Here is a 25,579-nt window from a genome sequence, read left to right on the forward strand (position 1 = left end):
TGTTTTTCATGCCGATATGGGGGTTTAAAACACTGGAAACCGCAACGTTTCAATGTTCCAAAAACCCACTCGCAAGATGATTTAAGTGACCATTAATTTACAAGTATTAAACATTAAATTCCTTCCATTTGGCCTATAAACCCATGACAATGAGATAAAAAAATTATGTTATATTGTGAATTCTTGTGTGAATGTTATTTGGGCACTTAGGCTATTTAAAAATGTTAATCTATTCTTAAGAAATTGATAGATGTTTAGATCTAGTAATTGAATTTTGTAATTTGCTACAATTAGGTAACTAACTAATTATATGCTTTAATTTCAAGTCATCTAAGTAAGATTGTTTCATATTTGTTTCAGAATGCTTCAATCTATAATAACTGAAAATTTATTTTAGTTCTCTTAATTTTAAGAAAGTTATGGCCATTTTACTGTCCTCTATCACAGCTTTTGTGTTAAGTCAATGGAAAAGCAATAGGGAAAAAGATGCTAATGTCCGAGTATGAAAATGGCCATATTTTTTATTATTGAAGATATGAAAGTGAATTAGGTGACAAATTAAACTTCTTTTCATGCTTTATCTGATGGGATAAATTACAGACTTGATTTTTTAAATCTCAAAATGTTGTAACATTGCTACTATATCCAGGCCTCTCACTATTCGATAAGTTTTTGATTTATTAAACATATTGTTTTGTTTGTTTGTTGCATTATTTATTGAGTACTGGGTTTACAAACCTGTTATTCTGCTGCTGCTGCTGCTGCAAGTAACAACTCATTGTTCCATTTCAGGACATATGACAATAAAACGCTCTTGACTCTTGAGTCCACATGTTCAGGAGGAAGTCATGCACTCCTTCAAGTTCAGAATCAGATGTTTGTTCTTCAATAAACACTGACCAAGCCACAGAAGTAGTCTTTACAGCCCATTAAATCTGTTCTGGTTTATTTCGGATAATTCTATCATTCTTAGACCAATTCCCTTTTCCCATGTCCTTGCAAATTATTCTCTCCCAGGTGCCAGGTTCCCAGACCCAATTCATTGTTAAAAGCCTTTATAGGATCTCTTCCGCTAGCCTCTTGTGTAAAATAACACTTTCCCTCATCCTTCCTTTATCTCTAATCAAACGTTTTTTAAATTGTGGGAAATTGTATTTGGAACAATCCACTACTTAGAGCAACTTCCCTCTCTTATCTTTTTACCCCTTATCCTGTCTACACCCACCAAATTCTTGTATATTTGCATCAGCCATCCCCCCCCTCCCCCTCCCTTCTCAGGCTTCTTTCCCCTTCGAAGAATAACCAATGTCACCAATGTATACATAGTTAAAATTCTTCATCTCTACAATCCTTTCTGCACCCTCTCTTGGGCTTTCACATTCTACTGAACATTAAATGACCCCCCCCCACACACACAGTCAAAATCCCCCTATAGCATCTGAGATGAGATTAGAGCTGAGGAATGGAGCATACAAAGTTAAATATTTAAAGATTTGACACAGGTTTGGAAATGTAAAATATTGCCAGAAGAGTTCATTTATTATATGATTTGAATAAACCATGAGAAACATACCAGGAATCTGTGCTACTGCCTCTAAAATTGTTTCTTGACCTGCATCTTCAACACTGCTGCATTGCTGAAATAGTCCATGTATTTGAATCACTGAAACACCACTAATTCAAGTTGTTAGACAGCTCAAACTGGGGTGGTGATATTACCTACTCTAAATAGTGCTGGATTATTCCACCATGACTCATCTTGCAGTCATTCAAAGCTTTCTACAATCCCGAGCTAGAATCTTTCCTCTTGGCATTCAGCAACAAGGGCGATGTATCATTTTCAACTTTCCTCAGCCCTCGATGTTGCCAGAATTTGAAAAATTAAAAACTTTGACATTGGAGGGAACAATCTTTATTAATAGCATTTTAAGAGGTTGGAATATATCATTCTATAAGCAGGCAGAATTAATAACGATATGGGAAGAGACCGGAACAAAGGTTGACTAGAACGTTAATTTATGGAGAACAAACTTTTACCACCCTCTCTTAGACAGCTTCAACATATTCCATATAATTCATAGAAACATAGAAAATAGTTGCAGGAGTAGGCCATTTGGCCCTTCGAGCCAGCGCCACCATTCGTTATGATCATGGCTGATAATCCAAAATCTGTACCCCGTTCCTATCTCCCCATATCCCTTGACTCTGTTGGTCCTAAGAGCTATATTTAACTCTCTCTTGAAAACATCCAGTGAATTGGCCTCCATTGCCTTCTGTGGCAGAGAATTCCACAGATTCACATCTCTCTGGGTGAAAACGTTTTCTTTATCTCAGTCCTAAATGGTCTACCCCTTATTCTTAAACTGTGACTCCTGGTCCTGAACTCCCCCAACATTGGGATTTTTTTTCCTGCATCTAGCCTGTCCAATCCCGTAAGAAATGTATGTTTCTAAAAGATCCCCTCTCACCCTTCTATTTCAGTGAATATAAGCCCAGTCGATCCATTCTTTCATCATATGTCAGTTCCACCATCCCAGGAATTAGACTGGTGAACTACACTGCACTCCCTCAATAGCAACAATGCCCTTCCTCAAATTAGGAGACCAAAACTACACACAATACTCCAGGTGTGGTCTCACCAGGGGGCTGTACAACTTCCTTGCTCCTATACTCAAATCCTCTAGCTATGAAAGCCAACATGCCATTTGTCTTCTTCACTACCTGCTGTTCTCATTTATTTTCACTTGGTCTTCACCCTATCGCACACATTTCCTTTGTCCTCTTCATCACTCCTATATCTCTGCAACTTAGAACATGTCTACTTTCTATCTATTAATTGTTGTGATGATAGATCATCTACTCAAATCTATCCCTGTGCCTCTCTCTGCAGATGTTATGTGATTTGCTGAGTATCTCCAGCAGTTCTCTGTGTCTGTGTCATATCTCTAAACTGAACTAAACAAATAAAGCTGTCCAAATTGCACCGATAAAGGATAAAGGGTAAAAAATGTAATGCTAGATATGACATTGAAGATTGTCAGAAAAAGTCTGATTAAAGATTGTTCAAAGATCTACAATAAGGTAGTTGGGAGGTTAGGACAGCACTCTATCTGATTAGAGGATAGATCAGTTGCGTGATAACAGCGGGAAGAAACAGTCCCTGAATCTGGAGGTATGCATTTTCAAACTTCTGTCCCTCTTGGCTGATGGGAGGGGGGAGAAGAGGAAATGATCGGGTGAGACTGGTCCTTGATTGTGCTGGTGACCTTGCCGAGGCAGCCTGAAGTGTAGATGGAGTCAATGGAAGGGAAGTTCTTTTGTGTGAAGGTCTGGGCTATGTCCACACTCTCTGCAATTTCTTGCAGTCTTCAATGGCACCTGCACATATAACTGTGCCTCAATGTATACAATTAATATATCTGATCTGAAGTGCATGTCATTTGCCATTCATCTCCCTCATTTCTTCCACTCTCAACCACTGACGGAAGAATGCTTGGCTGTGAATCACCAGGCTGACTCAGGATGCCAGATTAATAAAGGGATTACTTTCAATGCCAGCTCAGAAGGAACTCCTCATCTTGTGTCTGAATCATCAGACAAAATAAACACAGATGGTGAGGCACAATTTGCAGGAAAATAAAAAATGTTAACACGATAAAAATCTTGATAATATTTTGGAATGCAAGTTGAAGACAAGCCACACACACCAACCCAACCGTTCAAACTTTTCAGCTTTTCCGAACATAGTGATATCTATAACCACTAGCCTTTTATTTGTTGAATAAACACTTGATATTTTAAGCCAGACATCGTTGACTCATTAATAAAATGGCTGGATGACTATTCATGTGCATATATTCTTCTTAAATCTTTTTGTGATAACATTATTTGAAGTGGAAAATCATAATTGGCTCCAGTTTTTTTGACATCCAGTACAGGTGCCAAGATAATTTGTTGAATAAAAATAAAAAATAAAATAAAGAAATCCAGAAAATGTTGGGGATTCTTAGCTAGTCTGTGAAGGGAGATACAACATTGAGCAGCCCTAGCACCCAATCGATCACTCAGTCCAACTTGTGTATGAAGGAACTGCAGATGCTGGTTTAAACCAAAGATAGCAACAAAAAGCTGGAGTAACTCAGCGGGACAGGCAGCATCTCTTGAGCGAAGGAATGGATGACGTTTCACGTCGAGACCCCTTCTTCAGACGCATTACTACTCTATCTTTAGACTTTAAAGATACTGCACAGAAACAGGCCCTTAGGCCCACCGAGTTTGCGTCAACCAGCGATTATCCCATACACTGACACTATTCTACACATGCCACACAAACAGGAGTCAATTATAATTTTGGCAGCTCACTAGAGGGTTGAGCACATGATGTAAGATGATTCTCCACTGCAGTACAGGGATGGAATGCTGAGGCTCTATAAGGCGCTGGTCAGGCCGCATGTGGAGTATTGTGAGCAATTTTGGGCATTATATCTGAGGAAGGATGTGCTGGCCCTGGAGAGGGTTTAGAGGAGGTTTTACAAGAATTATTCCAGGAATGAGTGGGTTTAACATATGATGTGTGTTTGATGGCACTGGGCCTGTATTTGCTGGAGTTTAGAAGAATGAGGGGGGACCTCATTGAAACATACAAAATAATGAAAGGATTGGATTGAGTGGATTTGGAGAGGATGTTTCCACAAGTGGGAGAGTCTAGGACTAGAGGTCATAGGCTCAGAATTAAAAGACGTTCCTTTAGGAAGATGAGGAGGAATTTCTAGTCAGAGGATGGCGAATCTGTGGAATTCTTTTTAAGGCAGAGATAGATAGATTCTAGATTAGTACAGGTGTCAGAGGTTATGGGGTGAAGGCAGGATAATGGGGTTAGGAGGGAGAGATAGATCAGCCATGATTGAATGACGGAAAAGACGATGGGCTGAATGGCCTAATTCTGCTGATATCAGTTAAAAATAAAAAAAATACTGAGGTATTGCTGCACTTTCAGAGGTGCTGTATTTCAGATTGGATATTAAATTAAGGCCCACTCTGCTCTATCGGCTGGATGTACAAGTTCCCATGGTTCAATGTTTAAAAAGTACCCCTCCCCCCACCCCCCTTTCTATGTTAACACGTATTTCTGTGACCTTTGTTGTGTAAAAATAGGCATTTCCTATGTTATGACTGTGATTATGCTTCAAAATTATTTCACTAGCTGTGAAGTGCTTTGGAATATTATGAATTTCATTTTATGAATGCAGTTCCTTTTCTTAAATGGCTCAGTAAACCCATATGTCAATTCAAAATATTCACTATACTTTGCTCCATTTTCAATACAATATTAATTTGTAATTGATTTTACAAATTCAAAAAAACAGAGGGAGAAGTTCACCCTGATTTTCTCAGAATTAACAAAAGATGGCCAATACTTTAGTTTAATTTAGATTTTTTAGATTATTTTATTTTATTTTTACATGTACCAAGGTACAGTGAAAAGCTTTTTTGTTCCGTGCTATCCAGTCAGTGGCAAGGCTATATTTGCGCCTCTGATCATTACACCAAAGTAGCTTGATATCGATGTAACTGCTGTAACACTGAGTCATCAAAATGCAGCTGTTTTAAGCTTAAAAATATTTGTGAATGAATGGATAGGTGGACATGGGTTTGAAGCTACCTGCAAAATTCTCTTTACCGCAATGATTTCATATAATAATTATTGACAATTATTTTTTTCCTGTGGTGTAAAGGTTTTGGTTTCATGTAGCTTTGTTTCTTTGAGACTGTGCATCAGTCACAAAGCCCTTATTTATAATATAACTTGCTATCCAATTTTTAAGAGTCAATCAGTTGAGACCCAGCAGGCCATGGGCTGCAGGGGGGAAGCTCAGAAGCCGCTGAGCTCAACCTGAAGACGACCGAGTCGAGGAGCTGCTGTCAACGCTAGACACAAGGAATGGGTCGGTGTGAGTGGGACCGGGGAATCGCCTCCAGCGCCTTTGTCGGCGGCAGCAGATGCCTTTGGGGCACAGAGGTGGTGGGGTGGGGCAAGGAGAGGGATGCCGGCTCATGGGCGGAGCTGTTCGAGGGCGGCAGAGGAGGCCCTGCAGCTGCCTGGTGCTCACCTGGATTGGGAGCTGCTCCAGTACATTGCATATGAGGACCAGACTTTGGAACCCTTGAGAATGGCGACGTGTGTGTGTGTGTGTGTGTGTGTGTGTGTGTGTGTGTGTGTGTGTGTGTGGGTGTGTGTGTGTGTGTGTGTGTGTGTGTGTGTGTGTGTGTGTGTGTGTGTGTGTGTGTGTGTGTGTGTGTGTGTGTGTGTGTGTGTGTGTGTGTGTGTGTGTGTGTGTGTGTGTGTGTGTGTGTGTGTGTGTGGGTGTGTGTGTGTGTGTGTGTGTGTGTGTGTGTGTGTGTGTGTGTGTGTGTGTGTGTGTGTGTGTGTGTGTGTGTGTGTGTGTGTGTGTGTGTGGGGGTGTGTGTGTGTGTGTGTGTGTGTGTGTGTGTGTGTGTGTGTGTGTGTGTGTGTGTGTGTGTGTGTGTGTGTGTGTGTGGGTGTGTGTGTGCGTGTGTGTGTGTGTGTGTGTGTGTGTGTGTGTGTGTGTGTGTGTGTGTGTGTGTGTGTGTGTGTGTGTGTGTGTGTGTGTGTGTGTGTGTGTGTGTGTGTGTGTGTGTGTGTGTGTGTGTGTGTGTGTGTGTGTGTGTGTGTGTGTGTGTGTGTGTGTGTGTGTGTGTGTGTGTGTGTGTGTGTGTGTGTGCGTTCTATGCAAAATGAACTTCACTGTGCAGTGCACACATGACAATAAAGCATCATTGAACCATTGATTGAACCATTGCGAGTCACAGGTAACACAAGGATCTGCAAATGCTGGAATCATAAATTGAACACAAAGAGCTGGAGTAACTCTTTATGTTCCACAGTTGAGTGTCACATACAGGCCAAGCTGGTCAAAAATTGCAGATTCCCTTGAGCATTGGTGAAGCAGATGAGGGTCTGATCGTCTGGGATGTTTGCACAGTCACAACAACAGATAGCTGTTTTACTTAATTTCATATGTAATTAACTGATTTTAATTCCCAAGTTGCCGTAATGAGTTGAAACATCATGGGCAGTTCAAAAACTAATTTAGTTCTCTGAATTGTTAGTCCAGCAATTGAACCAATATGCTACCCGACACCATCAAAACCTTATATTTATATTTACAATCCATTTAGCTAGTTATGGAGTACCCAGCTGTAAATCTGCAGAAAAGCTGAAGAGGGCAATTGTATTTATTAACTTTGGCTGCAGTAGGTATGTGTTCAAAGATGAAGCCTTTACATAGTTTCAAAAATGAAAACATAAAAAAAAATCTATATTGAAGCCTGCTTTGATAATTGTATCATTATACCAACAATTTTGTGTTTATATCTTTCAGTAGCCCACCCACACTCTTGACAATCTAATTTCTCTTCCATCTCAGTGTCCCGTAAATTAGGCAATGAACACACAGCAGTCATTGGAAGCTCGTATGAATAGAATATTTATTTTTCAATATGGTTTTGGACTACCACATAGTTCTGGTCACACAACTGTTGTTGATTTTCTGTACTAAGAATACAATTAAAACAAAATATATTGCCTATCAGAAACTTCAGGTTTGTTGATGGGGGAGGAAGCGAGGAGATTAATTGGTGGTGCTCAAACTTTGGTTTAAAGAGCTAATAAGAATAAATTGTTCCCCAGTGGCAGGGGAGTCTCAAAATGAAAGAACGCAGATTTAGAGATTGACTAAAGAATCAGAGATGAACATTGTTTTACACAGCGAGTTATAGAATCAAAGTCATCTAGAGAGATAAAACATGGAAACAGGCTCTTTGGTTGGCTGAGTCTGTGCCCACTATCACACACCCATTTTTACACTGATTCCACCCTAAGGCATCGCACTCTCTCCATATTCCCATCAATTTTCTCGCTGCCCTTTCCACTTCCCACTGACGACACCTCTCATTGACACACCAGGAGTTATATCGAATGGCCAATGTCGCCAACTAACTGCATTGTTTTGGGAATATGGCGGGAAGCAGCCGCAAACGAGACTCCAGGATGATATGTTGCCTTCCTGGTGCAAGGGTCAGGGATGTCACTGAACGTCTGCAGAACATTCTGGAGAGGGAGGGTGAACAGCCAGTTGTCGTGGTGCATATTGGCACCAACGATATAGGTAAAAAAATGGATGTGGTCCTACAAGGTGAATTTAGGGAGTTAGGAGATAAACTTAAAAGTAGGACCTCAAAGGTAATAATCTCTGGATTACTACCAGTGCCACGGGCTAGTCAGAGTAGAAATAGGAGGATATTGCAGATGAATACGTGGCTTGAAAAATGGTGCAAGGGGGAGGGATTCAAATTTTTAGGGCATTGGAACCAGTTCTGGGGGAGGTGGGACCAGTACAAACAGGACGGTCTGCACCTGGGCTGGAATGGAACCAATGTCCTTGGGGGAGTGTTTGCTAGTGCTGTCGGGGAGGATTTAAACTAATGTGGCAGGGGGATGGGTGCAAGAGCAGAGAGGCAGAGGGGTGTAAAATGAAGGTAGAAGCAATAGGTAGCAAGGTGAAAAGTAAAAGTGTCAGGCAGACAAATCCAGGGCAAAAATCAAACAGGGCCACTTTTCAACATAATTGTATAAGGGGTAAGAGTGTTGTAAAGACAAGCCTGAAGGCTTTGTATCTTAATGCAAGGAGCATTCGTAATAAGGTGGATGAGTTGAATGTGCAGATAGTTATTAATGAATATGATATAGTTGGGATCACGGAGACATGGCTCCAGGGTGACCAAGGCTGGGAGCTGAACATCCAGGGATATTCAATATTCAGGAGGGATAGACAGAAAGGAAAAGGAGGCGGGGTAACGTTGCTGGTTAGAGAGGAGATTAACGCAATAGAAAGGAAGGACATTAGCTTGGAGGATGTGGAATCGATATGAGTAGAGCTGCAAAACACTAAGGGGCAGAAAACGCTAGTGGGAGTGGTGTACTGGCCACCTAACAGTAGTAGTGGAGTTGGGGATGGCATCAAACAGGAAATTAGAAACGCGTGCAACAAAGGTAAAACCATTATAATGGGTGACTTCAATCTACATATAGATTGGGTGTATCAAATTGGCAGGGGTGCTGAGGAAGAGAATTTCTTGGAATGTATGCGGGATAGTTTTCTAAACCAACATGTAGAAGAACCAACGAGAGAGCAGGCTATTCTAGACTGGGTATTGAGTAATGAGGAAGGGTTAGTTAGTAGTCTTGTTGTGCGTGGCCCCTTGGGCAAGAGTGACCATAATATGGTTGAGTTCTTCATTAGGATGGAGAGTGACATTGTTAATTCAGAAACAAGGGGCCTGAACATAAAGAAAGGTGACTTTGAGGGTATGAGACGTGAACTGGCCAAGATAGACTGGCAAATGATTCTTAAAGGGTTGATGGTGGATATGCAATGGAAGGCATTTAAAAACTGCATGGATGAACTACAACAAGTGTTCATCCCAGTTTGGCAAAATAATAAATCAGGGAAGGTAGTGCATCCATGGATAACAAGGGAAATCAGGGATAGTATCAAAACAAAAGATGAAGCGTACAAATTAGCCAGAACAAGCAGCCTACCAGAGGACTGGGAGAAATTCAGTCCAGCAGAGGAGGACAAAAGGCTTAATTAGGAAAGGGAAAATAGATTATGAAAGAAAACTGGCAGGGAACATAAAAACTGACTGCAAAGGTTTTTATAGATATGTGAAGAGGAAAAGATTAGTTAAAACAAATGTAGGTCCCTTGCAGTCAGAAACAGGTGAATTGATCATGGGGAACAAGGACATGGCAGACCAATTGAATAACTACTTTGGTTCTGTCTTCACTAAGGAAGACATAAACAATCTGCCGGAAATAGCAAGGGACCGGGGGTTAAATGAGATGGAGGAACTGAGTGAAATCCAGGTTAGCCGGGAAGTGGTGTTAGGTAAATTGAATGGATTAAAGGCCGATAAATCCCCAGGGCCAGATAAGTTGCATCCCAGAGTACTTAAGGAAGTAGCCGCAGAAATAGTGGATGCATTAGTGATCATTTTTCAAAACTCTTTAGATTCTGGAGTAGTTCCTGAGGACTGGAGGGTAGCTAATGTAACCCTACTTTTTAAAAAGGGAGGGAGAGAGAAAACGGGGAATTACAGACCAGTTAGTCTAACATCGGTGGTGGGGAAAATTCTGGAGTCAGTTATTAAAGATGGGATAGCAGCACATTTGGAAAGTGGTGAAATCATTGGACAAAGTCAGCATGGATTTATGAAAGGTAAATCATGTCTGACGAATCTTATAGAATTTTTCGAGGATGTAACTAGTAGAACGGATAATGGAGAACCAGTGGATGTGTTATATCTGGACTTTCAGAAGGCTTTCGACAAGGTCCCACATAAGAGATTAGTATACAAACTTAAAACTCATGGTATTGGGGGTTCATTATTGATGTGGATAGAGAACTGGCTGGCAGACAGGAAGCAAAGAGTGGGAGTAAACGGGTCCTTTTCACAATGGCAGGCAGTGACTAGTGAGGTACCACAAGGCTCAGTGCTGGGACCCCAGCTATTTACAATATATATTAATGATCTGGATGAGGGAATTGAATGCAACATCTCCAAGTTTGCAGATGACACGAAGCTGGGGGGCAGTGTTAGCTGTGAGGAGGATGCTAGGAGGCTGCAAGGTGACTTGGATAGGTTGGGTGAATGGGCAAATGCATAGCAGATGCAGTATAATGTGGATAAATGTGAGGTTATCCACTTTGGTGGCAAAAAAACAGGAAAGTAGACTATTATCTGAATGGTGGCCGATTAGGAAAAGGGAAGATGCAACGAGACCTGGGTGTCATGGTACACCAGTCATTGAAGGTAGGAATGCAGGTGCAGCAGGCAGTGAAGAAAGCAAATGGTATGTTAGCATTCATAGCAAAAGGATTTGAGTATAAGAGCAGGGAGGTTCTACTGCAGTTGTACAGGGTCTTGGTGAGACCACACCTGGAGTATTGCGTATTGCCTAATCTGAGGAAAGACATTCTTGCCATAGAGGGAGTACAGAGAAGGTTCACCAGACTGATTCCTGGGATGGCAGAACTTTCATATGAAGAAAGACTGGATAGACTCGGCTTGTACACGCTGGAATTCAGAAGATTGAGGGGGGATCTTATAGAAAATTACAAAATTCTTAAGGGGTTGAACAGGCTAGATGCAGGAAGATTATTCCCGATGTTGGGGAAGTCCAGAACTAGGGGTCACAATTTAAGGATAAGAGGGAAGTCTTTTAGGACCGAGATGAGACACTCATTTTTTTCACACAGAGAATGGTGAATCTGTGGAATTCTCTGCCACAGAAGGTAGTTGAGGCCAGTTCATTGGCTATATTTAAGAGGAAGTTAGATGTGGCCCTTGTGGCTAAAGGGATCAGGGGGTATGGAGAGAAGGCAGGGATGGGATACTGAGTTGAATGATCAGCCATGATCATATCGAATGGCGGTGCAGGCTCGAAGGGCCGAATGGCCTACTCCTGTACCTATTTTCTATGTTTCTATGTTTCTATGTTTCTATGTAAGCTGGGACACCAGCAGGAAACCTATGTGGTCACAGGGAGAAAGTGCAAACTACACACTGTCAGCGCCAGAGATGCGGATTCAACCAGTCTGTGGAGACGTGAGGCAGCAGCTCTGTTTCCAGTACCTGAGCACCTTAGTTATTGTGCTGAGCAATGTGCTGCCTGAAAGAGCGGAGAAGGTTGCGTCATTGGAACTGGATAAATAATGAGACCAGGGAGAAGTTTAGAGAGTTGTGGGAAAGGAGCAGGGAGAATAGGGCAGATCAGAGAACTCTATCAAAGAACTTGCATAACATAGGAGTCTAAATGGTGTCTTGTGCAAGTTGATTCTACAAACTATTTTAAAAAAAACTGACAGATAGACACAAAGTGCTGGAGTAACTCAGCGGGTCAGGCAGCATCTCTGGACAAAAAGGATGGGGGACATTTTGCGTTAGGACCCTTCTTCAGACTGGCTGACAGAATACACTGGGGCAATTTGCTGCAGGAACAAATTAGCATTCGTCAGCACTCATGAAGGAGGAATGGGGATCATAATCTCTCATTTAATTTGTCAGAGAAACATTTCTACTAATCAGTTTAATGAACTCCATGTGATAAATAACAAACAGCACAAGCTGAGCCAAAGTTAGCCAGGGCTGGAAGATCTGCTGCACAATTCTTCCTTATGAAACCCTGGGTATAGAAAGCCATGCTACAAGTCCGTTAAGGAGTGTTAATGCAGGTAGATTTGCTACAATACTGATTACATTATGTAAATTGGTTGTAACGTGATGCATTGATTAGAGAACACTATTTTGCATTTTGGGGGAAGAATTGGGTTTGCATTCCTTATTGATAATAATTGGTCAGCAAAACTTAATTAAAATTGTGTTTTAAAGGCATCCAAAAAAAACAGCTGTTTAACACGACTTTTTATAATGTGAGGTGTGTTGGAAGGAACTGCAGATGCTGGTTTACACCAAAGATAGGCACAAAATGCTGGAGTAACAGTGTGACAGGCAGCATCTCTGGAGCGAAAGAAAAGGTGATGGACGTTTCAGGTTGAGTCCTTTCTTCATTCTGAAGAAGGCTCTCCACCCGAAATGTCCATCACCCTTCTCTCCAGAGATGCTGCCTGTCCCGCTAAGTTACTCCAGCATTTTGTGTCTATCTTTTTATAATGAGAGGTTTCTTTGGAATGTGACTGACCTTTATGTTTTGGCCTTCCCCATTGTAAGGTCACACTCAAACGTAAGGAACAACATCTTATGTTCCACTTGGGTAGCCTACAACACAATGAACATTGAATTCTCCAATTTTGTGTAACTAGAAAAGTCTCCCTCTTCTTTCCCCTCGTTTCGTTTCAATCCCTCTCCCTTGTGCCCCACCAGGACTCACGCCAATTACTCCCCTCCTCTTCCCCTTCCACCTGCATTCCTTTTTCTAATTTCACAATTCGCAACTCTTTGATCCTTTTGGCTTCCTATCAAATGCCCCTCCCTCCCTCACGTATACCCATCTAGTACCTGCTTGGTTTTGTCCTGCCCCTCCTCTCTTTCAGCATCTCCCCCCCCCTCCCCCCACCATCAGTCTGAAGAAGGGTCCTGACCCGAAACATCACCGTCCATGTTCTCCAGGCATACTACCAGAGCCGCTGAGTTACTCCAGCACTTTGAGTCTTTTTCTGTAAACCAGCATCGACAGTTCCTTGTTTCAAAGGTTCAGAGAGAAATGGGCCAAACACGGGTAATGGGACTAGCTTGGATGGGGCATCTAGATCGGCATGGGCAAGTTGGGCTGGTTCCTGTTTTGGTGCTTTGTAACTCTATTAACTGTGAAAGTTACTGCATACAAATTGGCTGCTATGCTTCCCACTTTATGTGGTAACAATATTTCAATCATTTTTGTACAAAACAATGAGGATAATTTGTGGTTAAAACAGTATGTTTATATATTTCTTTATTGTTTCCTGCTTTCTTATTTAGTGGAATTGCAAATTATTAGAAATCTTTCAATACTAGTAATGTTGCCAAGCTAGTTTCCAGGCTTTTTCTTTCACGTATCAAATGGAGTTTTGATTTAGAGATAAGGCTTGAAGCTTAGTGTCTAATAACTTTCAGTCACTGAAACGAGTGACATTGAGGAAGAAATGGTTCAGAGGCAGATGTCGACCAGCAATCACTCGTACATCATCATCATCCTCCACACTAGGGACAATTTACTGGAGCCAATTAAACTAAAAAACTTGCATGACTTTGGAATATGGGAGGAAACCGGAGCACCCAAAGAAAATTGTTGCGGTCACAGGGAGAAAGTACAACTCCTTTCAGACAACACCCACAGGCAGTATCAAACCCAGGTCTCTGCTGCTGGTAGACAACTTTTGATTTGATTTGATTTGATTTGATTCAATTTATTGTCATTGTCTTCAATTGAGAGACAACGAAATTCTCTTGAAATTGCTCCTAGTGTGTAGAGATTGGACAATAACCCTATGGCTGCGTCACTATGTGGCACCTTTTTTTCTTTAACCTACTGGATCCATCCAACATTTAGGGAAGAAACCTTGAACTCATTAGTGATTGAATCAATAATTTAAGCAGATACGATTTCACTTATTAATAAAATTTCCATTAGGAAAAGTCCATAATGATCAGAACTGTTTCAGTCTTAACAGTATCCAATTAGGGTTGTTAGTTTAGTTTTAGTTTAGTGATACAGCATGGAAACAGACCCTTCAGCCCACTAAATTCATGCCGACCATCGATCACCCATTCACACTGGTTCTATGTTATCCCACTTTCTTATCTACTCCTTACACATTTGTGGTAATTTACAGAGGCCAATCAACATGCAAATTTGCACGTCTTTTTGATGTGGGAGGAAACTTGAGCACCTGAAGGAAACCCACATGGTCACAGGGAGAACGTGTAAACTCCACATAGATGGCACCCGAGGTTAGGATCAAACCCAGGTGTCTGGCGCTGTTGGCAGCAGCTCCTCCAGCTGCACCACTCTTCTGTCCAAAATTCTTACAATGAAAATGTAGTTATAAATACTTAGCTTGGAAATGAAATATTAGGATCCATATTAGTGCTTCAAACATTGGGGAAACTTGTCCTTGGTTGCTAGCATTGATCGCTTAAAATCACCAGGTGTTTTCACTTCCAGCTGTCTTTTTTTCACTGAAGTCTATAGAACTGAATGTTGGGCATGGGTGTGTGACAAGTACTTCCACACACACATGCATGCAAACACACACACGCATGTGCACACAAACACACACACAGCTGGTAGAGTTGCTGCCTCACAGCCCCTGAGTCCTGGGATTGATTCTGACTTTGGGTGCTGTCTGTGTTGGATTTGTACGTTATCCCTGTGACCACGTGGATTTCCGCTGGGTGCTCCGCTTTCCTCCCAAAGAAGTACGGGTTTGTAGGTTAATTGGCCTTTGAAAATTGCTCCTAGTGTGTAGAGATTGGATGGTAATGTGGGATCACTTAGAAATAGTGTGAACGGGTGATTGATGATAGGCGTGGACTTGGTGGGCTGAAGGGTTCAAGTTCAAGTTCAAGTGAGTTTATTGTCATGTGTCCCTGTATAGGACAATGACATTTTTGCTTTGCTTAAGCACACAGAAAATAGAAGGCATTTACTACAAAACAGATAAATGTGTCCATATACAATGATATAAATATATACACACATGAATAAATAAACTGGTAAAGTGCAAATAACAGAAATTGGTTATTAATAATCAGAGTTTTGTCCGAGCCAGGTTTAATAGCCTGATGGCTGTGGGGAAGTAGCTATTTCTGAACCTGGTTGTTACAGTCTTCAGCCTGAAGGTAGCAGGGTGATGAGTGTGTGGCCAGGATGGTGTGGGTCTTTGATGATACTGCCAGCCTTTTTGAGGCAGCGACTGCGATAAATCCCCTCGATGGAACAGTGGTCAGAGCCGATGATGGACTGGGCAGTGTTTACTACTTTTTGTAGTCTTTTCCTCTCCAGGGCGCTCAAATTGCCGAACCAAGCCACGATGCAACCGGTCAGCATGCTCTCTACTGTGCACCTGTAGAAGTTAGAGAGAGTCTTCCTTGACAACCCGACTCCCCGTAATCTTCTCAGGAAGTAGAGGCGCTGATGAGCTTTTTTGATAATTGCGTTAGTGTTCTCGGACCAGGAAAGATCTTCAGAGATGTGCACGCCCAGGAATTTGAAGTTCTTGACCCTTTCAACCATCGACCCGTTGATATAAATGGGGCTGTGGGTCCCCCTCCTACTCCTTCCAACGTCCACAATCAGTTCCTTGGTTTTGCTGGTGTTGAGGGCCAGGTTATTGCGCTGGCACCATATGGACAGTTGCTCGATCTCTCTTCTATATTCTGACTCATCCCCATCAGTGATGCGCCTCACAATAGTGGTGTCGTCAGCGAACTTGATGATGGAGTTCGCACTGTGGTTCGCTACGCAATCATGGGTATAGAGTGAGTACAGCAGGGGGCTGAGCACGCAGCCTTGAGGTGCTCCCGTGCTGATTGTTATCGAGGCTGACACATTTCCACCAATACGAACAGACTGTGGTCTGTGGATGAGGAAGTCGAGGATCCAGTTGCAGAGGGATGCGCAGAGACCCAGTTCTGCGAGTTTGGTAACCAGTTTGGAGGGGATGATTGTGTTAAATGCTGAGCTGAAATCAATGAATAACAGCCTTACAAATGAGTTTTTGTTGTCCAAGTGGTCCAGTGCGTAGTGGAGGGCCAGCGAGATCGCATCCACCGTTGATCTGTTGTGGCGGTACGCAAACTGCAGTGGGTCCAGGTTTTTGTCGAGGTAAGAGTTGATTTGCTCCATGATCAACCTCTCAAAGCACTTCATAACCATTGGCGTTAGTGCAACTGGTTGATAGTCATTGAGGCACATCACCTTACTCTTCTTGGGCACTGGTATAATTGATGCCCTTTTAAAGCAGGTGGGGACCTCAGACCTCAGATGTGAGAGGTTGAAAATGTCCGTAAAAACTCCAGCCAATTGGTCCGCACAGGTTTTTAGAACACGACCGGGTATACCATCAGGACCAGGTGCTTTTCGGGGGTTCACCCCTCTGAAGGATTTCCTGACATCGGCCTCTGTGACTGAGACTGAAATGCCATCACAGCGAATGGGGGATCGGGAAGGCACATCAATATTCTCCCTGTCAAAGCGTGCGTAAAACGCATTGAGCTCGTCAGGCAGTGATGTTTCGCCGACATTCGAGCTGCCTCCTGGTTTCGCCTTGTAGGAGGTGATTGCATTTAGGCCCCGCCAGAGCTGCCGAACATCTGTCTCGTCCTCCAGTTTGGAGCAGAAGTCCCCTTTGGCCTTTTTGATGGCCTTACCAAGGTTGTATCTGGTCTTCATGTAGACCACTGTATCATTGGAGGTGAATGCCCTGTTTCTGGACTTCAGGAGGGTGCGGATCTCAAAGTTCATCCAAGGTTTCTGATTGGGAAACTATCGGAAGGTTTGTGTAGGGATGCAGTCCTTCACACATTTCTTTATGAAGTCTGTAACGACTGTGGCGTATTCGTTCAAGTCAGTTGCCAAGTCCTTGAACATAGCCCAGTCTACAGACTCCAAACAGTCCTGGAGTTGTTCTTCTGCCCGCTGAGTCTGGGGAGCTTGGGGTGAGCCATGTCTCTGTGAAACAGAACACAGAACATTCCCTCAGCTCCCTTTGATAAAGCAGTCTTGCCCTTAAGTCCTCCACTTTGTTTTCAAGGGTCTGTACATTAGCCAGTAGGATAGTAGGAAGAGGGGGCCGAAGGCCCCTGCGCTTCATTCCGACCTGAAGTCCTGCCCGACGGCCACGTTTCCGGACACAATGGAGGCTTGTACTTGCTGTACCTGCTGTTTCTGCGGACCTGCGCTGGAACGGGGATTCCCTCACAGACGGCAGCTCCAGCTCCAGCTCCGTAACGAACAGGGGTTCCCTCAAAGTCGGCAGCTCCAGCTCCGTTGTTCCTGGAAGATCCAGCCCGTCGGCTCTGGGGTTCATCCCGGGGTTTCAAGGTACAGTACCTGTGATCCACAGTCGGGTTGGGAGTTCCACAGCCAGCGTGGGAATATCTAAAGTCCGGGGTTCCCGCAGCTGCGGGAGATCTCAAAATTGTGAGACCTTGAGGTGCTCAAGCAGCTTGTCTGAAACGGCACCGATTTCTGCCGTTTTTCTGATCCAGGTAAGTTGTTGGAAATTGTAGTTGAGCCTTTTTTTTTCCGGAGGTCCGCAAAAGTCGCCGCAGACAGGCGCCATCTTGTCGCTCAGGTCTGTATCCATTCTGAATCTCTAAAACTAAAAATACATACATATACATTCATGTGCATGCACGTACACACACATGCACACATACACACTTGGTGTTTGCAACCATTGACCAACTTCTCTCCCGCTTAAATAAACCAGGAGTGTCTGGGCCAAAGGTGTGCCAAATGCTGCTAGTGATTTAGATTGAGATGGAGCACAGTGAAACTGATTGAAACTTGAGAAGAAAGAACCAGAAAGCCTCTCATGTGATTCAATTGGCAGGAGAAAAAGACAGAAAAAGACATGTTTGTATCAGCAGGACTTCACAAGTTTCTGACTCCTGCTTTACAAGCATTTCTCTTGTGAACAGCTGTAACCTAGTGAGTCTGGATCCTGCTCACTTTCTCGCTTGTTGGGCCAATGATATTGTTCAGTAATTAGATTTCCTTTATAAAGTGCTCAGATGAAAGATTGTTAAGTCAAGGCAGCATACCAATTGGGAGTGGGTTTGCTAAGATTGCTGAGTATTGATTATTCAAGCAGTCTCAAATTCAAACTCACCCCTTTCACTGTGTACTAAATAATGTTGAGGAAACTGTCGTTGCTGTTTACTTTAGCCCCACCCTTTGTCCATGTTCTGAGAGTTTCTTTTTAAACAGATAACCCTTTGTTACGTTTTGCACACATGTGGATTTACACATGTTTGCTTTTGGTGACAATCCTGAACAATCCCCTATTTCTAATTGTTGAAAACAGGTTTTCTTACTCGTAGAACTGGCTTCCTGGAAAACTCCGTCAATTCTTTTAAGTTCGATGAACAAACTCGACAGAGCTTGCGGTGCCTTTCCCTGCGCCTCACATCTGCTTGGCAAGTCACTGAGGGCCCTCTCTCCATTTCCCTCACTTCCAGGCGAAGCATTGGCAAAAGTTGCTAAACTTGCAGAGGGTCACCAACGCAGTAACAAACCCACAGAGTTTTCAGTTGTGGCTTTTCTTGGGCAGCTGGCAGAAATGGCAAATATTTTCAAGAAAAACTCATAATGGGACCAAATGATCGGTTAATAGCATCCACATCGGAAAATGAACCAGAGCCATAATATTACTGACCAACAGCTTTGGAAATGGTTGGCAAATATATAAATGTTTCTGTACTTCAGCTGCAGCCTGGTTTGGCAGTACTTAAGCTGTATTTTTACACTCTTTTATGCCCTTTACTCTGTGCCAAATTTCACCCAGAAAAAAAACACTCACACACAGCTTTCCCCACTAATCATTTTAACCGACAGAAGTAAACAAAAATAAAACACCGCTTACTCTCCTTTTGCTGAGGTCTCTTTGCAGGAATCATGACGACTGTGTTACACAAAAAGGTTAAACTACTTGCTCTCATTAGCCTGCCTTTCTGTTTTCCATGAGACACGTTAAAGATAAAATCCAAGTTCTGTGCTGTTCCTTTAAAGTTCTGAACAGATGTGTTTAATTCCATGTACTGAATCGAGGAGCCTCCTTGCAAATGGCACAACTGTGTGAGATTTTTGATAAAATCATATTGCGCTTTAATTTGCAATCAACTAGCATTATAACTTAATTTAGAAAACATGCAAATGTATAATTGTGAAGTTCATCATCAAAGATCATCTGAACAGCAAAAGTGGTTTAGCCTGATTGCCATTAGGAACAGTCTGGATATTATTGGCACTGCTGAATGGTCTAATTAGCACAAGGTTACATCTGTTGCTGTGAATTATAAAATGTCGTACATTCTGGTGCAATGACTGAACACCAACAAAACCAATTATTATGAGGTGGATTTCACTACATTGAGCCAAACAGCTGGAATGCAGTATTTATTCTGGTTTTAAAATGCTCTAAAGGATATGCATGATTGTTATTTGTTTGCTGTTAGAGACAAATTATAATCTATGATACTTACTGGGTTCTGAAACAGACTGTCGTCATTTGGCACCAACAGGGAAGAGCGAGGTTTTTTTAAACAATCCTGTACTTTTTTTCTCAAACCATGAACAAATGATTATGTTCTCCAATAATGGGCTGGGATTGAATGCTACGAAATAAGAGCTCTCACCCAGACTCACACAGCTTTCATTAGCCCATTAAGACCATAGGGATCAACATGACTGCTTGACGTACATTGACTCCAAAGAGAGAACCGAGGACTCTCATTCAGCATTTTTATCCCATATTTTGTTTGCGTAGGACTTGCAGGACATTAATGCAAAGGTGCACATATCTTTGGTTACACAGAAAAGCTGGAGAAACTCAGCGGGTGCAGCAGCATCTATGGAGCGAAGGAAATAGGCAACGTTTCGGGCCGAAACCCTTCTTCAGTGCGTAACACTGTGCACATATCTTTGGTCAGGTGATTGGCTTTAAACAGAATTGCATCAATGGCTAGGGGGCTATTTCCATCAGACATTTATGTGTGAAGCCCTGGTCGCCATTTGATATATAACTTTGGAAACAGAATTATCTGGGAGGCACAGAAGCTAATCTTTGGTTTCAAATCAGTCTGCCAGCATTGGTTTTAGTTCAACTGAAGTCAGTGGACCTTGCTATTTGGTATTTTCTGGGCATTAAAATCAGTGCAGCTTGCCTAGTGCAAATGCTGAACACACCGTTTTCTGAGTGTTGGAGTTCTCCAGAGATGCCACCACTTCTGATGCTGATGGGTGGATGGATCCTGCTGTTTCCTCTTCTGGTTGACTCATGGTGGGTGGGCACAAACCTTCAGTCCCATTTCCTTACTGCTGATCACTCCTCCTAACTCGGTAAGAAGATAGTGAGTAGGAAACATATAAGATTGTTAAGGGTTCGGACACGCTAGAGGCAGGAGACATGTTACCGATGTTGGGGGAGTCCAGAACCAGGAGCCACAGTTTAAGAATAAGGAGTAAGCCATTTAGAACAGGGACGAGAAAACACTTTTTCTCACAGAGAGTGGTGAGTCTGTGGAATTCTCTGCCTCAGAGGGCGGTGGAGGCCGGTTTCCTGGATACTTTCAAGAGAGAGCTAGATAGGGCTCTTAAAAATAGCGGAGTCAGGGGATATGGGGAGAAGGCAGGAATGGGGTACTGCTTGTGAATGATCAGCCATGATCACATTGAAAGGCGGTGCTGCCTTGAAGGGCCGAATGGCCTGCTCCTGCACCTGTTGTCTATTGTCTATTGTCTATTGACATGTTACAATAGTGAGTAAACATTATTCCCTTATCATGTATCTACACACTGTAAATGGTGAGTGGCGGCGCTGCAAGCCGGCAGCCCTGCCAGCAGCGTGTTAGTTTTTTCTGCCTTTTTTTGTTTTTTTAGTATGTCCTAATGTGTGTTTTTAATGTCTCTCTGTGTGTCTTGTGTGGGGGGTGGTGTGGTGGGGTAAGAGGGAAACCGCTTTCCATGTCGCCTCCCCCGTGGTCTAACAGCAAGGATCGGTGTGGCCTTTCCCGGAGACATGCGCAGGGCTTCAGCTGCGGGCACAGCGAGGACGCTTTCGTCGCGGAGAGGGCGAGCCCTCGCAGGGGGTCGGCGGAAGGGAGCACTCCATTCGCTGGCCCGCGGCAACCTGAAGCCGCGGTCTGCGGAGCTCCAGCTGGCGCAGCGTCTGGAGCCTTGTTGGGGACCCGGGGGGAGAAGAGCTCCGACCGCCGGCCCGCGGCCTACTTTTACCGCGGGCGCGGCGGGGACTTACCATCCTGAGCGAGGTCCCTCGCCGGGGATTCCTGGAGGGGAGCTCCGACTGCCGGCCCTGCAGTCTGCGGTGCTTCTGGCTGCGGCGCGGCGGGGACTTTAAATCTTCGACCGCCGGCCTGTGGCCTGCGGCCTACAACAACCTGAAGCCGCGGTCTCCGGTGGGGATGCACCAATTCAGGACTCACCTGGACTTATTTTGTCTGCACATCTGGACGCCCGCAGCGGTGACTGCGGATGGTTGAAGATCCCGACCACGGGGTAAAATGGAGGTGGACTTACCAAATTTTGTGCCTTCCACCAATGACTAGTGACTAGTGGGGTACCGCAAGGCTCAGTGCTGGGACTGCAGCTATTTACAATATACATCAATGATTTGGATGAAGGGATTCAAAGTAACATTAGCAAATTTGCAGATGACATGAAGCTGGGTGGTAGTGTGAATTGTGAGGAGGATACTATGAGAATGCAGGGTGACTTGGACAGGTTGGGGGAGTGGGCAGATGCATGGCAGATGAAGATTAATGCTGAAAAATGTGAGGTTATCCAGAATACGGAGTTAGCCATTTAGAACGGAGACGAGGAAACACTTTTTCTCACAGAGGGTGGTGAGTCTGTGGAATTCTCTGCCTCAGAGGGCGGTGGAGGCAGGTTCTTTGGATGCTTTCAAGAGAGAGCTAGATACGGCTCTTAAAAATAGCGGAGTCAAGGGATATGGGGAGAAGGCAGGAACGGGATACTGATTGGGGATGATCAGCCATGATCACATTGAATGGCGTTGCTGGCTCGAAGGGCCAAATGGCCTACTCCAATGGCCTACTCCTGCACCCATTGTCTATTGTCTATTGTCTATTGTCACCACAGTGATGAATGCTGTGGTGGATGTTTGTGTTACATTTGTGTATTGTGTGTTCTTTTTTATTGTGCCGCTGCTGGCAAATTCATTTCACTTGCATTTTATGTGTCTTTCTGCTGGCTGTTTAGCACGCAACAAAAGCTCTCCACTGTAAATGACAATAAACTAAACTAAAGGATGCAAGTTTGTACCGAAGATAGGAGTCTGAAAAGGGTTCTGACCCGATATGTTCCCTATTGCTTTGCTCCAGAGATGCTGCCTGACCTGCTGAGTACTCTAGCATTTTGTGTCTATATTTGAGAAGATAGTGAGGTTCTGTTCTAAGTATGCTGCTGGGATCTTAGTCTATCAGGCAGAATTGACAGTCTAAAGACACTCCTAGATGAAGCTAAGAGTATCAGTATCAGCGCCCCTGACAGACAGAAGATGACAAACTCAGATCAATGAATGGCTTAAAAGCTGTTCCAGGTTTACTTGTGGGAAATGGAAAACAGGAGGAAGCAAATACCCAGTGTCTAAGTTCCTCAGCGTCCTGCTCCCCAGATTCTGTTTCCTGTTTACTTCCTGGATACAAGGCCTTTAGACTTTAGGTTTTAGACTTCAGACTTAGTGATACAGTGCTGAAACAGGCCCTTTGGCCCACTGTGTCCATGCTGGCCATTGATTACTCCATGGACTGATTGGGAGGTCATGTTACAGTTGTGCAAGACATTGGTGAAGCCACATTTAGTATTGTGTTTAGTTTGGACACCCTGTTATATGAAAGATGTTGTTAAGTTAGAAAGGGTGCAGAGAAGATTTGTGAGGATGTTGCCAGAACTCAAGGGCCTGAGTTATAGGCAGAGGTTGAGAGGACTAGGGACTTTATTCCTTGGAGGGTAGCAGGATGAGGGGTGATCTTATAGAGGTGTATAAGGTAATGAGAGGAATAGATAGGATAAATACACATAATCCTTTACCCAGAGTAGTGGAATCAAGAACCGGAGAACATGGGTTTAAGGAGAGGGGGGAGTGATTTAATAGGAAATTGAATGCCAGAGGTCGTGGAGGCAGGTACTATCACAACGTTTAAAAAACATTTAGACAAGCACATGGATAGGAAAGGTTCAGAGGGATCAGGGCCAAATGCAGGCAGATAGGACTAGATTCTGAGCAATTTAGGGAGGCAATTGAGGGTGCTTAATCTACCAGTGTAGATGGGGCATGTTGACAGGTGTGGGAAAGTTGGGCTGAAGGGCCTGTTTCCACACTGTCTGACTTTATGACTAGACTCTTACTCTCCCCCAACTCTACCACTCACCCACAGTGACCATTTAACCCATCAACCTGCACATCCTTGGGAAGCAGAAGATCAGAGCACCCCTGGGAAACCCATGCAGTAACTGGGAGAATGTGCAAACTCCAGAGGGACTGCACCCGAGATCGGGATTGAGCCGGGTGGTGAGGAAGTGGCTCTATCATCTACACAACTGTGCCCCCGTAGGCATTTCTACAGATATGAAACTATTTTGTTCCTTAGACTGTGGCTATGTGGGAATACATGCCAGCAATTCCTAAACACTCTCCCCTTTTAGAAGGCCTATTTTAGGGGCAACTATTATGGGAATTTCCAACAGGCACATTGAAACTTGTATTACATATTTCATAGCTGTGGCTCTTTTAATATCGAGCTCAATACAACAAATATTTAATGCATTTAAACCATTTCAAACAGTTGTGAATATTTGAGAGCATGCTGCTGCAAGGCTAAGCAATTCTTTGTTTATTTTCTGTCATACACATTCTTACCCGGTGTGTTGCTTCTTTTCCATCATTGGTATGATGCCTTCAGCTGCCGGGGTCATCAATTCTGGGATTATATTTACTTTTAAGATACAGCACTGAAACAGGCTCTTCAGCCCATTAAGTCCACACTGACCATTGATCGCCCATTCACAGTAGTTGTGTGTTATCACTTTCTCATTCACTCCTTACACATGAGGGGACATTTACAGAGGCCAATTAACCTGCAAACCCACACGTCTCTGGGGATGTGCGAGAAAGACCGGAGCACTCAAAGTTATCCCACACGGTCACAGGGAGAATGTGCAAACTCTGCACAGACAGCACCCGAGGTCAGGATTGAACCAGGATCTGCGATGCATTGGGGCAGCAACTCTACCAGATGTGGCACCTAGCCACCCCTAATTGCCTCCCTAAATTGCCAAACGCTCAGAATCCACAAGATAATGCGGTTTCTCCTTAATTTCATGCCTTCTTTATGGTTCTGAACATGATGTCACTTGGTTTTGGTAAATGCTAAATCCCAATCTTAGCCCCTATGCGGAAAACTCTTCCTGGTGTCAACCCCCTCTTTTCTAATTTTAAAAAACCTCCATTAGGTCAACAATCAGCCTCCTCCAGAGGCCTAGTCAGTTCAACCTTCCAAAGTAGACAGAATAATTCAGTCCCTTATTGGATTGGGTTGGATTCAATTTATTGTCATTGTCTTATAAGAGACAACGTAATGGATTTTCCTTACAGTCATAAAAAAAACCCAGTACAAACACAGAAGCCCACGACACAACATCCCCAAAGCAGCATCAAAGTTAGGGAAGGAACCAAAGTCCAGTCAGCCTCCTCGCTGATCTTCCCAGATGTTCACCTGTGGTCGGGGCCTCCCGAGCACCCGTGGTCGGGGACGAGGACGCGACTCGAACAATAGTCGCATCCTCTCCAGGAAGCGACTGAAGGACGGTATCCCCCTTACCGTACCCTCTTCTCCCCACATAAAAGACAATCCCCCCCCCCCCCCCCCCACAACAACGCACTTCAAGCATAACAAAAAACAAAAAAGATTTTTTAAATTTCAAAAATAAACTTTATCCATAAAAATATATTGAGGAAATGCCATACAATCAACACCTCTTTCATTTTTAAGTTCAGTTTATTGTCACATACAGTGAGGTATAGATACAATCAAAAATCTTGCAGCGGCAGGATTATAGGCACATAGACACAGACAACAGGCAAAAAGTATAAAAAAGTACATATATTATACATATATGACATTCATTCTTCAGTCAAACGTATATGTTCAATTTACAAAGCACCGATGCCACTCATAGCTCTTCTTTCAACTATACAGCCGCTAGATGGTTGAAAGGCTGTTCCACAGGGCC

This window comes from Leucoraja erinacea, chromosome 3 (assembly GCF_028641065.1).
Source record: "Leucoraja erinacea ecotype New England chromosome 3, Leri_hhj_1, whole genome shotgun sequence".
In the NCBI taxonomy this organism is placed as follows: Eukaryota; Metazoa; Chordata; class Chondrichthyes; order Rajiformes; family Rajidae; genus Leucoraja; species Leucoraja erinaceus.